Here is a 14,086-nt window from a genome sequence, read left to right as displayed (position 1 = left end):
GCATTTAGCTGTATTTGTAACAGGCACATTGATACTTTCCCATTGGGAAGACACAAATTTCCTTCCATGAAGTTGAGGTCTCAAACATCCAAAGACACATTGCAGTGTTGTGCGTAAATGGAGAAAAGAATCTCTGCACTTATTGAGGAGAAGGAGATTCCATGTTCCCAGGCTTAATGAAGGCATCACTCAGAATAATAATCACTAAATCTAATAGTCAAAACAACATGCTTACAGACAGGAGATGCACATGAAGATAAGATAGTTCAGCGTTAAAAGGGATTTTATGTTGTTGGTAATTCTGGTGCAATGTTTTGGGCAAAAAGAAAAAGCCTTCTCAATATTTGTTCAATCCAACTCTTTTTCTAAGCAGAAAGAGTGGCAAAATGCCCATTTCTCCTTTCTAATTTCTTCTCTTTTTACTTAATTATTTCCTCCTATTAAAAGACTGGGAGAAAGTTAAAAAGGAAAAGTGTCATTTTATGGGGTGTTATTTTTCACTTTTTAAAAGTCCCTTTTCACCTTTAGGTGTTAACTGAGCACTTGGAAGCTAAATGAATAAATGTTAGAGTGGGAATGAGAATTGAATATTTTTACATCGTCTTTAAGTTTCTATGAAGGACAGAGCGCAATCTCTGATGAAGTGAGGCCATTAAGGGATCACACCACCATGCCAACAGCTGGATTTGCACACAGTATCTATGGGATCTGCCCAGCTCTGGAGATTAGCCACCACCAGAAGTCAAACCCAAGGCACCTGGCCATAAAGCACAAGTGCAAACCTCTTGAAATCCAAATATTTCATCTTTGTCTCCAAATAAATACAACAGAAAAAGCTTAAAGAACGTGCAACCGTCTTTTTGTCTCCAGAGATGAGTACTGTGAAATTTCTGGAGGAAAGGCTTTGTTTTCAGAAGTGAGGAGGTTGTGTGGCTATGATGCATCCCTTTGCATCACCAGGTAGTTATGCGCACAGTGTGAAATAACTGGAATTGGGTAAAGTATGTCCTAGGGATAAGTCAGGAGAAGTTACTGAACAGCTCCCTCGAGATGAGAAGCAAAATAGAAGAGCTGAACACTGTGACCAAGACAGTTATACATTTGACATGGATTTTGGGTGACAATCAGAATCTACGGCATAACAATATCCTCTGTACTACTTTCTTTCAAAAACAACAGGTCAGAAAATGAGTACTGCACACCAATCATAGAATTGTTAAGAGTGGAAAAGACCTTCCCGATCATCTAGTGTCCTCACAGCTGTGCTACATGCTATAACCAAACCCCTATAACACTGCCAAAGCTCCAGGATAACCCTCTGACTCTACCTTTCACCCACTGATGCCTGCATTCATCCTTTGTTCCTTTCTTGTCTGCCTTCCTTTCTCACTGCATCACTCGACTTTCCTGGTACTCACCTAAGCAGGACCACTTCACCCTTTTGGGAGGTTTTGATGCATATTTTCATTAATCTTACACACTGTCAACATGATCCTGTGCCAATAAAACCCTTCTGGACTAGTTCTAGCCCAAAGGAATCCTGTGTACCTGTGCTACACTGAGCAGATTTTATTTCTGTCAATGAGAGCTGTCTTTCTAATTCCCAACATAAGCCAGGAAAAATATCTCCAAGCAGAGGAGGTGGGTGAAAACAGGGTGCAGAGAAAAGATTAAGGTGGAAAATGTGATGGCTGAACAAACAGAAGCTGCTTGGTGTTTCTCTGTTGTTCAGCTCATGGTATCAGTTACCAGAGCTTCAAACAAAACAATTAAAACCCATCTGAGAAGCATTACAGGATGCTGCTGCCCCACACAATTACATCCGCAGCAGAACTTGGGGATGATGAGCTGCAATGCACCGCTCAGACCAAACACTTCCCTTCCTGAGATAGAAGATAATCCAGGAATGTAATTTGCGAACGCCCAGGTGGCTGCCTTCCACACTGTGTGTGCCTGAGGGCAAAAGAATCCTTTCATTCTTTTTGCACCCTTGGGTGAATGTTCCAGACATGTTCCATGAGGAGCTCCCGTTCATCAAGTAACCACATCACACAAGCAAGAATTTTTCTCTGGAGCCAAATTAAGGTTTTTTTAATTAAAATTTACCTAAAAGCATTATTCTATCAGTATTTCACACACATTTTGTGCTCTTTCAATTTCTTCTGACTATACCTGAAGAAGTAAAACGAGTAAATTTTGCTATCCCTGCGTACAGAATTGGCAGACATCCAGTTGGTGGTTAGAGGTGGGGATGTTTGTTGGTTCTGGGTTATGGCTTTTTTTTTTGTTTTTTTTTTTTTTTGTTTTTTTTTTTGTTTCCCCTCCCAGTGTTCTGAGTGCAGCCCTTTCGTTCTTCCCCAATAATGCCAGTGTGCCTAAACTTCTGGTTTTCAAACACCCACACATTCATCCTTTCAAAATATATACTGAACGGGAGAGAGCTGTTCCGCTGTTCATATTGAAAACTCCTCCCCAGATAGTTTTTAATACCCTATCTTTGACATTCTTGCAGCCCCAGAAATAGGAAGTTGTCTAACATTTTCTGTCTGAATAACACACACGCATTAGAATGTCAGCGGATTCCACAGGAATGGAAAAACAGCTACAGCTCAGAAGAAGCACTCTGTTTCAAATGCCAGAAGATGAACCTTTGACTCCATGCTAGAAGAAGATGAACTTTACTGAATCTGTCACATTTGCAGCTCTCCAAGTGCAAAATGCCAGCTGACGCAAGAACACCTTTGGACCATGATAACACAGTGTGCACTTATTTCTTCCAAGGAACAACTCCTCCCCATAGGAGGACCCAAAAGACATCAACTCAACAGGAAATGCAGCAGTAGTTCTGAATTCTTTCTTTTTCATCTTGTGAAAATGTCACTGAAATAGCAATATCAAAGTACATTTTTTTTGTCCCATGAAACTGCAGTTTCATGAAGAAAAGAAACCAGAACAAAGCCAAAGAGCTAAAGATCTACAGTGATCATCAATTTTCCTTTGTTCTGATGTTTTTTTTTTTTTTCCAGTAAAAGTAATGCTTTTTATTAGACAAACTGAGGTGCTACCTTGAAATTTTTCCCTCCTCTCTGCAAGTGTATTGAGCCAATGAATTATATTGTTTCTCTCTTTGAGCCACACACTCTGAGATCTTCACAGGCATTTGGCACAAGCAATACAAACTCTTCTTCAAAATACAAGGCTTCAGCACAATGATTCACACCTCGGTAAATGAGAGCAGCTTCTCATCAAGTCTTCTATGTGGGGCTAAGACTTAAGTGTGGTCAGAATTTGAAGCTGGAAAAGACTAATAAACCACATGCATTAATTAGAGTGTAAAGTGGCCAGTTCCAACTTGGAAACCATTTAATATTTACCTCACTGAAGTCCATGCTTGTAAAACCTCCAGCTTCCTATTGTCCAAGGGTTGATCAAGAAAGGTTGGGTAACACAATGTCAGAATTCAGTCTTTATCATGATTCTGAAAACCTGAAAGACCAAAACTCATCTTGGGTGAGTACAACTGAACTTTAGGAAGACAGATGAATGAAACTATGCAGAACCTGCTGTTCATTCCATGAACACAATTTGTCAAGCAGTATTGCTTTATTTCTTTGAAATCACCAAGCATCCTTGTACTCCAGATAGTTTCCAATGCAAACCACAGAATACAAATGAGATACACCTGTTAGATGATGCCCTTCCTGCACTCCTGCTTACAAGCATCCCCTACGGACCAAAGGTTTTGCTTCAGTTCAGGGGCAATATTTGATTTCCTTTAGGAAAATAAAATCTATTTCTTTCCTTTTATCTTTCCAGTTAGGGGAGGGGATGGGATGGGAGAGTTTGACATTGCTGTTCCCATTCAACCTTCAACCAAATTGCAAGTACCAAGCAAGTACCCAAATGGTGTTTTCAGTGTTCAAATTCAAAGAAAGTTATTTCAAGATAATATCTGCTAGCTCTTTTCAACCCTGCTTATAACATTAAACTCTTTTTTACATGTGCTTACTTAAATTAGAATCTTCAAATTATGAAAGGGATACTTTCTTTCTATTAAACAGAATGAGCCAACATCCTCTATGGAGAAAAAAACACAGAAAAACCTAGGAAGACATACCCTGAAAAGTAATTCAAACCAAATCCATTAATAGTTTGTCAGAACATGAAGTTTAGAATCTGTGAGTTAGGAAAACGTAGGACAAGATGATAAAACTTGTCAACATGTTCTTAGAAATACATGCAGAGCCCTTTCTGTAACAAAAAAATGTTTAGGAAGGATTAACATTTCTCAGTATCCCCCCAGGCTTTCCTAGGCACTCACATCTACAGATCCACCTGAGAACAAGTTATCTGCAGCACAAGGACACAGCCTTGTCTACAAACTTTATCTGAAGCCATAAACTCTCACAAACCCCTGAGTTACCACACTGAAAGAGATGTGTAAAAAACTTGGCAGAAATCTACTACAAGTGTTTGCTTTTAAAACGAGGTTCATCTGGCAACATGATTAAAGTAAATAAATGTACTGAAGATCCTTGGGGGAAAGATTTTTAGAGGAGAATATAGCAATTCTTGTGATTCAGCTTGATATATGTTTAGAAAACACAATTTTCACAAACCCTAGAGAAGAATCCTTGTGAAAGATTGGCTCCTTCCATTGACACCAATAGGAGAAGTCATTTGAAAAATAAACAAAAACTAAAATAAAGTAAAGCTCACAGTGGATGAATAGGACAAACAAATACATGAGCATTTCAAAATCCACCACACTACAGAACTGGGAAAGAGCATCATTTACTGCTTTATCATAAAATATTTACATTATCATAGAAAAGCAAAGGCCAACAAAAGGAAATCCGCTGAAGGCAGAGCTAAGACTTTATAGATGCTAGATATGGAAGTTTCAGTAATAAGTATTATTCCTGCTTTGATGCCCATCACAGTTCACACTGGTACGTACTCCTATTCATCTCTTACATTCCACTTTCTACAACTCTTTCCAGGACTTTGCACCTACTGCTATTTCCCTATCACGGTGCTGTCAAATCACAACTCATCAAGATTTTGGCATGAACTCAGAGTCTCACTCGCTATATCTATAAGATAAAGTGCAGCTTCAAAGCAGCCTCCTGGCTTTAGGTGCAAAGTCTGTCCAAGCAGAGTACGGTTGTGCCTAGGAATAAAACACAGATGCACAGACAGTTGTCAGCTTGTACTTGCAATTAACTCCATCTGTGGCGCAATATCAGTACAGCAATAAAAAAATTGGACCTGAAGATCTCAATAAAAGAGAGTAAAATCTATTTAACACTATTTCTTAGTGGCTTTATGTCATTATTTAATGATGCGGTTCAAATAAAAAAGCAAAAATGATAAAGCTCATAGATAAAAAGTCTGTGGGTTTTTTTCTTGTGGGATTTGTTGTTGGTATGTTGCTTTTTTTTTTTTTTAACAAATAAACACAAACCAAACAAGGAACAACTCTCCAAAATGTTTCTGTAATTCACATGATTTGGTCATGATGGCTTCTTTAGAAAATGAAACTAGCAAGTCTACATTCTATGATGTAATCAGCAGGATATTAAAGCAATGAGATCACTTCCAGGACAGGTTTCAGAGAGAAAATCAGAAAAAAAATATCTTATAAGATCTATTTTTTTTTTCAAAAGTATTTTAATTAATTTTAATGATGATAAAGGATCCAGTCAAAACCAAATCTCCTTTAATCTATTTGCAAATAATAGCCCTACACCTTGCCTTCATGCTTCCACACTGACAACATACAGATACGATGCCCCAGTTACAACATTAGACAACTCTCCAGTTTTTATTAAAATCACTCCAATGTGGTATATCTTCCATGGTTTCCTCTAACTAGAAAACCACACAGGTAAAATGTTATGAAAGGTACATAAAATCAGGTAAGAAAACACACTGAATGTCTGAAGCTCTAAACAAAGGGCAAAGATCCACAAGACCACTTGCAATGCTTTCATCCTTCACACATTAGCCAACATCATCTCACAGTGGCTCCTGCAGGCATCCTTTTCCAGCAAGTTGTTCACACCCCCTTCCCAAATCTGCCATGCTTTCCCCCGGCTGTGAGTACACCACATCACCACATTTGAGCCGTGGAGATGAACAAGCTGTTCCAAGAACTGCAGATAATAGAATCACAGAATCATGAAAATTAGAAAAGATCACTAAGATCACCAAGTCCAAGTCCAACCCCAACCCATCTCCATTGTGCCCACTGCCCACGTCCCCCTGTGCCACATCTCCATGGTTCTTGAACACCCTCTGGGACGGTGACTCCACCACCTCCCTGGGCAGCCTGTGCCAATGCATCACCACTCCCTCTGAGAAGAAATTTCTCCCAGTATCTAACACTTGTAGGCTATAGATGCAGAACAGATGACTACTTAGCTGCTGTGTCTCACTTCATCAACATCAGACCCTCTCATCTCCAGAACTTGTGACTCAGCATGCAGTACTGCTAGTTTCCATGCACAAGCTCTATTTAAGCACTTAATTAGCTCAAGCACCTAATTAACTCTGTGGGAGTACTCCCAGGGCCTGAAGTCTACTGCTAAAATGTAGCACACATACATTATCTCACCTTGAGTCTACAGGAATCATGACACTACTACAGAATGTTTTTGTTTTGTTTTGTTTTTAAATATCACTCATGACACAGTTACACATCCAACCAAAATGCAGCAAGTTCCCTCAGTTCCCATTAATTATCCACTTTCTCTCACCACATCCTTCATCTTTATATATATATATATATATAAGATATATATATATATCTTTCTACAGCTGTTGGAGTCATTCTTGAAAATACAACCGAATACCATTTCCTTGGAACACTCAAGGGTGAGTGCTGAGGGCAGAATCCACTGAACTCATTCACTAAATCCAGTTACTAAAATGAGCTCAGGGAGAGCTGAGTCACTCTCTGATGCTGTGATCTATCTGTAACCATGCTTCATGCATCTCCGACATCCGCAGATCTGGGATGACAGTCAGGTTGGTTTTAGAAGTGTTTGTACCCTTCTGTGGTATTTCCCCTAAGAAAGTGATTTATTTACAGCTATGTCAGCACTGAGTCAGTTCCTTTGCTCTTTTCCTTGGCACCCTCTATTTACACTCAGAATCTTCTGTGAGCACAGGTGTATGAATAGCATAGCTCCAATTAATTTCAGTGTTGCCCACAGTGCTGCTCTGATCAGTCACCGCTGTGCACCTGCAGTAATAAAATACCAAGAGAGATAATGCACTGAATTTTAATCACATTTTGCCATGTTACACATTAGATGGCTTAAAAATGTTTCCTTTATTCCTAGGCTGTTTGTAACAGGGTGTTACCAATTAAGCACCAACAGCCTGGGGAGTGATGTTACAGCTCAAGCTGTAACTGGTGGTTAGAGTGACTAAGTGGAGAAAAGCAGCTGGGTAGCAGGAGTGCTCTTCTTAAATGGATCACATAATTACAGGATGGTTTTCCCCACTCTTTGTGAAGGAACGAAAGGAAGCTGGAGCAACTTACAAACTCTTCCCATGCTGTAATGTGATGTTTGTGAGACTAGAATTCAATACAGAGCAGCCAAACTGTACAAGAGGCAGTATCCTCTTCAACTGTGAAGGCCAAGTAGGCCTTGTGTCTCACTTCTTCCTTTCTCTATTAACATGTAACTAGTAAATGTGATCATTTTCCTAATGACCTGGGAGCACTGTTATCTAAGCTACAGCCAGAAGCATCTCAACTCATTTCATGAAATCAAATGTATTCCCCACAGAAGTGCCCAGAATCTGTAGCACTCTAACAGCATCTTAGCAGTCCTCAGATGCCAGCCACTGGCATTGTGACTAAAGGAGACACAGAACTCACTGGGCCTGTGAACTTAAAGACCAGAGGCAGGAAGATACAAAGGCATCTAGGTTCATTTTCCTCTCATACACTACTATGCACTGAAAAGTATGAACTAAAAATGGAAACAGTAAATGTACATCATTTGTATTAAAAATTCTCTTCGCTTCATTAGGTGATTATTTAACAGATGAGTCCCATGAGTGCTATCAGAAAAGTTGCCTCTAGTAAGATGCTTGGCAAAAAGCCTGAAGACAGATGCTCCTGTTCCATAACGAGTGATCAAAGGCGACTATTAATAAGCTGTTCTCTGTGGGAATAAAAAAGGAAAAACAGACTTTAAAGAGAAGCCTCCTCCAGGCTGAGAAGCACAAGAAATTTCAAGTTAAAACATAGTTTCTTGAGTTTTGAAAATCTACCTAAGCCAAAGAGAAGCACACAAAGTGCTTTTATAAATCTTACTGTTTTAAAATCAGCATTGGTGGACACAGCAATGAAGTTGACTAATGCCAAGCATTTACAGCCAAGTGCCACAGCACAGAAAAGCGGACAAAGATCTCTGGTGAAGAGCTGGAACACACTCATTTACATGGCCACAAATTCTTTCCTTTCTAATCTATTTAAAAAGAGACAGTGCAACTTCTGCAAGGGAAATCTTGCTATACAAACCTCTTGGAGCCCTCTGAAGTGGTCAGTGTGCACACAAAGATGATTTGGTAGACAAGGTCTACTTGGATTTCTCAAAGCCTTTGTAAGGAAAAGGCTTTGGAAGGAAACAAACTGGTAGTAGAGTAAGAAAAAAAAGGCCATTTCTGGGATATATGTTGCAAAAGTTGACCATTTACCCATATTGTTCATTTTCCATCTTTTAAACAAAGGGACACCAGCAGAGTGCTGGCTGGATGTGTGCTGTTAAGCCTGGCGAAAGCAGAAAGGGTAACCAGAAGAAAAAGCTTGAAGATGATGGGGAATTTGTCAGTCTAAGGATGAGTGGACACCTTAAAAAGCTATAAGATGACCTACTGAGGTTTTGCAAGTGGACAGTAATAAGCCAAAGGACGCTTGGTGCAGAAAAATACAAACAGAGGTCCCTTAGGAAAAAATTAAAACCGTGCCTACAGAGGTGAAATGATGAGCCTCAAGAAGATGACTCTCATTTGGAAGTGAGACCTCCAGATTATGGTACAGTCGGAGCTGTTGCAGCCACTTCCAAATCAGTCCTATTTGTTTAACTGTTTTCATGCAAGTTTGAGATTGTTATTTCAAGGCCAATTTAGAGCAAAGAACCTGTGAGCTGTTATGGAGCAGTACTCCATCCTTAAAAATCTTAAAAATGTTCAACTCAGCTATTGACAGATGTATTATCCTGATGTAATTCTGGTATTCCTGGCCCATTGGTTTCCAGTTACCAAAGTGAATCATAATCTTTAAAAAAAGTACAATTTTAGCATGCAGATCCCACTATTAAAACAAGCACTATGGATGCAGATGAAATAACAAGGCAAAAGCCTCATCTTTTGTGATGCAGTTCCAAATATATACATATATATATTTATTACATGGAATAAAGATTTCTATCCTAAATCCTAAAGGCCTCACTCCTTTCATTACTTCATCTATTCATTGGGAAAGCTGCTTGGGATTTTCATATACCTAACTCATCACCACACAGAAATGATATTTGAAAGGCAATTGTCACCTGGATTAACAGGGAAAAAGAAAGAAAAAAAAGGACAACAACAGTGACAAGAAAATTGAAAGCAATGTGACAATGCAAAATTCAGTTGAAGTTTTTAATAGTTCATCCTAGTACTTTATTTTCTCAGTTGAAGGTCAGTTCCTAGCTTAAAGGTAAGAATCCACATGCTGGTGCCAAACGTGGTGTTTGGACACACACAGACAGTATTAGCACATGCCTCTTAGAAACTAGCAAGTGAATTCTGTGGGGATTCGGTACCTTTTTCACAACTCGCCATTCGCTGTGTTGGAGGTGGCCAGGAAGAAAATTCAGTCCAGTCTTCAGTGTGGGCCCGTGTTTCTCCTCTTGCTTTGTTGCAGAGGAATATTTTAGCTCTGTGTTATGGTTCTGCAAAAGACTGCAACCCTTGATATACTTCAGAGGGGGAAAATTTATTTGTTTTTCAGTCAATACAGAGAAGCTGAGTTTCGTCTCTTTGAAGATATGCATTCATGGGGCACTCAGTGGGATGAAGCTGGAAGAAGATGCAGACATTTGAGCATCCCTGCCTTAGGCAAAGTTATACTGAAAGGAAACGGATACCAAACTCTTTGTGAATTATTTCTCTTTTCTACATATTCACCTCATCTTAACCAGAGTTTGTGCTTGTTCTACTATCTATCTTGCCCAAAAGAAATCTGAAGCAGCAGGTTATGAACTGCAGGAATCCACTGGCAAATCCATTTCCTGGACTCCGGTTTCCTTTGCCTGAAGATTACTCATAAAATAATAAACTTCCCCTCTGAAAAGGAAACATTTTCCAGCACCTACTTAAACACATTTCATTTATTTATTCCAAAACTTTTCCCCAAACTATCCACAATTTATAAAGAGAAAAAAGAAGGCTCAGTTTATCCTTAAACAAAGAATGCTGATTATTGCAACATACTGCCAGGTGAAAAAACACTTCTGTTAGTGTAACAAATTCGCTGCCTGGAGTAGAAAGCTACCCAAACACACCTGGGCCTCTTCACAAAACATTTAATTTTGTATTAAGGGCATCAAGGATGGAACACTTGGGAACACACCAAAACCTGTGTGCAACCTGGGGGGACGGCTCTCATGCACTGTGAACCAAACAGCCCCCGGGTATTAATCCATACTGGTAAAAATGTATGTCATATATGCATTCAGCTACTTTCCTTTTTTCAGAAACATGTATCATGGCCTTTTTAATGTCTCTCAGTCCCGCTCCCAAGAAAGGAAATGATTCCAAAGGTGTGCGCTGAAGTCATCCGCTTGGCGCACTGATTTTCAGTAGCATTAGGCACACAAGGGGAAGTAGAAAGAAACTGGTCATTGAACTAAGCTTTACAGTCTCAATCGCTTTTTATTTATTTTTCATTTGGGTACGTAGACATCACAGGTTTGGTGAAAGCCCAGAAAGAATGATCAGAGCTAATTTAAATGTCTACTTGTGTTGGTGGAATGCCCAAAATCTCATTGAGATCTGCCCTGTCCCACTCAACCCAAGGCAACGTAAGCAAAACCAAGGACTATCAGTAAAGCATTGACATTTGTCTCCTTCCTTCGTCGGTCCAAGAAAGTGCTGCTTCATACTAAATGGTTAAGAAAAAGACGTCACTGTTATCACAGTAGAACGAGTAATAAGAAATTGAAGAAGAGAAAGACCTGGTCCCCATCCTGCTATTAGGTTTAGAGTCAGGAACAGGCCATCACCCCCTTCCCAGTAAGGAACTAATTTAAAATACTGAAAAGGATGGAGTGGAGGAGCAGGGGAAGAATTGTGGAGAGAGTAAAAAGACATATAATATATATATATCTGTTTTTCTGGGCGAGGAGGGCCACTATGAAATATTCATAAGGCTTCTCCAGTTTGCTCTATTTATCCATTCCTGAAATATTGACACATGCAAGCTTCAAAAATATCAGCTCCCAGAAATTATTCCAACACCAATGTCAGTCTAAATGTTACCTCCATGTTATGGGCTTATTAAAAGGGGGCAGAAGAGAAAAGCTCTGACATACGCCTGCCATGGATTTCACCGCACATTCTCCAGTTCTTACTCAGTTTGGCTGAGCCAGAAAGCAGGTCAGCTACATGATGAAAGCCATCCACCTTATGGTCCCAGCAAGCGCTGAAAGCACAGAGGCATGTCAAGGTGAAATATAATTAACCACACCTCTTCCGTAAGATCACAGAATAAATATCTATTGGAGCTAAGTAATGGCTCTGGGGGAGACATAGCAGGGGACAAAAGATGAAGTAGCTCTACTGCATCTTCAAGGCCTGGGCTCCGCAAAGCCTTGGAGGAAGTTCCATGGTTAATTTCAGCAAGGAACTTCAAGAAATAGGTTTTCATTTAATATCTGAAACACTTGTCAGTAGTTGAGGAAGAGCCCGTGAGGCTCCCATTGGGTCCAGAGTTGCTCTGGTGTGAGAACAAGGGAGAAGAATCCAATTACAAATGCTGAGCACTGAATGAAGGCCTGCAGATTCATCTTTTGTCTTCCTGTATGCAAGAAAAGACTTCAGAACATACGTATACATGTGGAAGCCCCTAACCACTGATTTTGTTTTAAATATGTTGCACTTAATGTTATACGCACACGATTGCTTTGGGATTTGGTGTTTTCTTCATTGCCGGTCACTGAAATACAAGAAAAGAATGATGCTATCATTGTGTCCAAAGGGGGGCTATGAGAGAGAAGGGGGCAGACTCTTCAGTAGGGTCTGTTGTGACAGGACCAGGGAAAAGCGTTTCAAACTAAAAGAGGGGAAATTTAGATTGGATATAAGGAAGTCTTTTATATTAAGGGTAATGAGGCACTGGCACAGGTTGCTCTGAGAGGTGTTCAGTGCACCATCCCTGCACACATTCAGAGTCAGGCTGGAGGGGCTCTGAGCACCTGATGTAGCTGTGGGTGTCCCTGTTTACTGCAGGGGAGTTGGACTGGGCGGCCTTTAAGGATTCCTTCCAACTCAAATAATTCTATGGTTCTGTAATTAAGCACAGAAACAGACAAAAATCAGCTATGGAGCCATGCAGAAAAAAATTGTTTTCTCTCCAGGTGAAGGAGCAGCACAAAGGCATCAAGCACCTGAGGGTCACATTAATCTCACTGTGCTCCATAAGACACACAGCACAGATTTAGAAGTGAACTGCCTTGCAACCGTCTCAAGCCTGAAGTCTGCAGAGATGAAGCGAGCTCCCCCGCTCCTGCTTTATTTTTTGCTTCCTATGATAAATATGGATTCTTTGAACTATCTCTCCAGCCACCAGTTTGTCCGGTTGCCTGCCGGTTGGTTGCTCCAGCCCCTTGTCAGGCACCGTTCATTCAGCTGCACTGTTCATAGAGCTCCGGTGTTGCAAATCTTAGGTGGAGGGAGGCCCCTGGTGGTCACACAGGGTAAGGCACCAGAACCCTGAAAGCAGGGATGCAACACGTTGAGCTGTGCTGTTTAGTAGTGAATTCTCAACGCAATTCGAGTTTTCTTGGAAAACCCACGCTGCTGCTATCCATGTCATAACAAGAGGGAGATAGCAAAGACCAGCATGTGCAGTGTATGAAATTCCTTGGCCAGAGAGTTTTGGAGATTACATCCACTCTCTCCTCAAAGGAAACCATCATTCTGAGACGCTTCAGATTCTTCACAAGTGCCAGTTCTCATCAACCGTGGTGTGATTTGTCCCAGCTACTACACCTTAGAACGGTCCCACAGCAGCCTGCCTCCCTGACCTCAGGGAAATGCTGACACAGACCCACAGCTCACTGACATACTGCTGCCATCAGGACAGGAACTGCACACCGTGTGACTCAATGAACTCAGTCCTCAGAGCCCAGAAAAGAAAGGGACTTTCCTTTCTCATACACCACCCCTCTTCCATCCCGTTCCATGTCCTGTGAACACTAACTCCAGAAGCCTGAGGCCTTAGAAATCGTGTTTTTAGCTTCAAAAGGATGATCCACCTATTGAAGCACATCACTTTGTTCTTGTGTAGCAATATTTTAGTATCTCAAACACAACCACCATCTCAGAACTGCAGAATATCCACTATTGGAAGGGACCCATGAGGATTATCAAGTCCAACTCCTAAGCAACACAACTGCCCTGTTCATCTTACACATTTCTGGCTGGTATTTGTAGTGAAGAGAACAACCAGCAACCCCTCCCACGGGACAGGAGGCTGACAGTGCTCATTGCCTCACAGGAAACACTCTGGGAAAAGTTGAAAAGAATTTTCTATCTCACACACAAGAGGCAGAGGGCACTGAGAACTGTCACCATTGCCTTTACCAAAAATTGTGTTCCATGGGAACAAGCAAACAGATGCAAATATAGCATACACCTTGTCTCTCCTGACTGGGTATCTCTGATGTGTTGTTTCAGGGCAGCCCAGGAGAGGGCATCACATGGACACCCATTAAATCCAATCTGGATGTTCATGTGGTCATCTACGACCTCGTTGTCAGAAGAACCCAAAGTCCCAGTCTGTGTGGCTGTTCTCTCA

At 40.7% G+C, this 14,086-nt stretch overlaps 1 long non-coding RNA gene across 1 annotated transcript; it reads right to left on the bottom strand.

The window, feature by feature from the left end:
• Positions 1–5,800: 5,800 nt before the first annotated feature.
• Positions 5,801–13,940, bottom strand: LOC121110559. Its single transcript, XR_005859889.2, has 2 exons — positions 9,831–13,940; positions 5,801–8,183 (listed from the first exon to the last, which is right to left on the bottom strand). It is a non-coding gene; the product is annotated as an uncharacterized LOC121110559 (long non-coding RNA).
• Positions 13,941–14,086: the final 146 nt, after the last annotated feature.

Source organism: Gallus gallus, chromosome 4, assembly GCF_016699485.2.
Source record: "Gallus gallus isolate bGalGal1 chromosome 4, bGalGal1.mat.broiler.GRCg7b, whole genome shotgun sequence".
Classification (NCBI taxonomy): Eukaryota; Metazoa; Chordata; class Aves; order Galliformes; family Phasianidae; genus Gallus; species Gallus gallus.
Note: the sequence above shows the minus strand (reverse complement) of the source record. Positions and strands in the feature narration are given on the sequence as shown.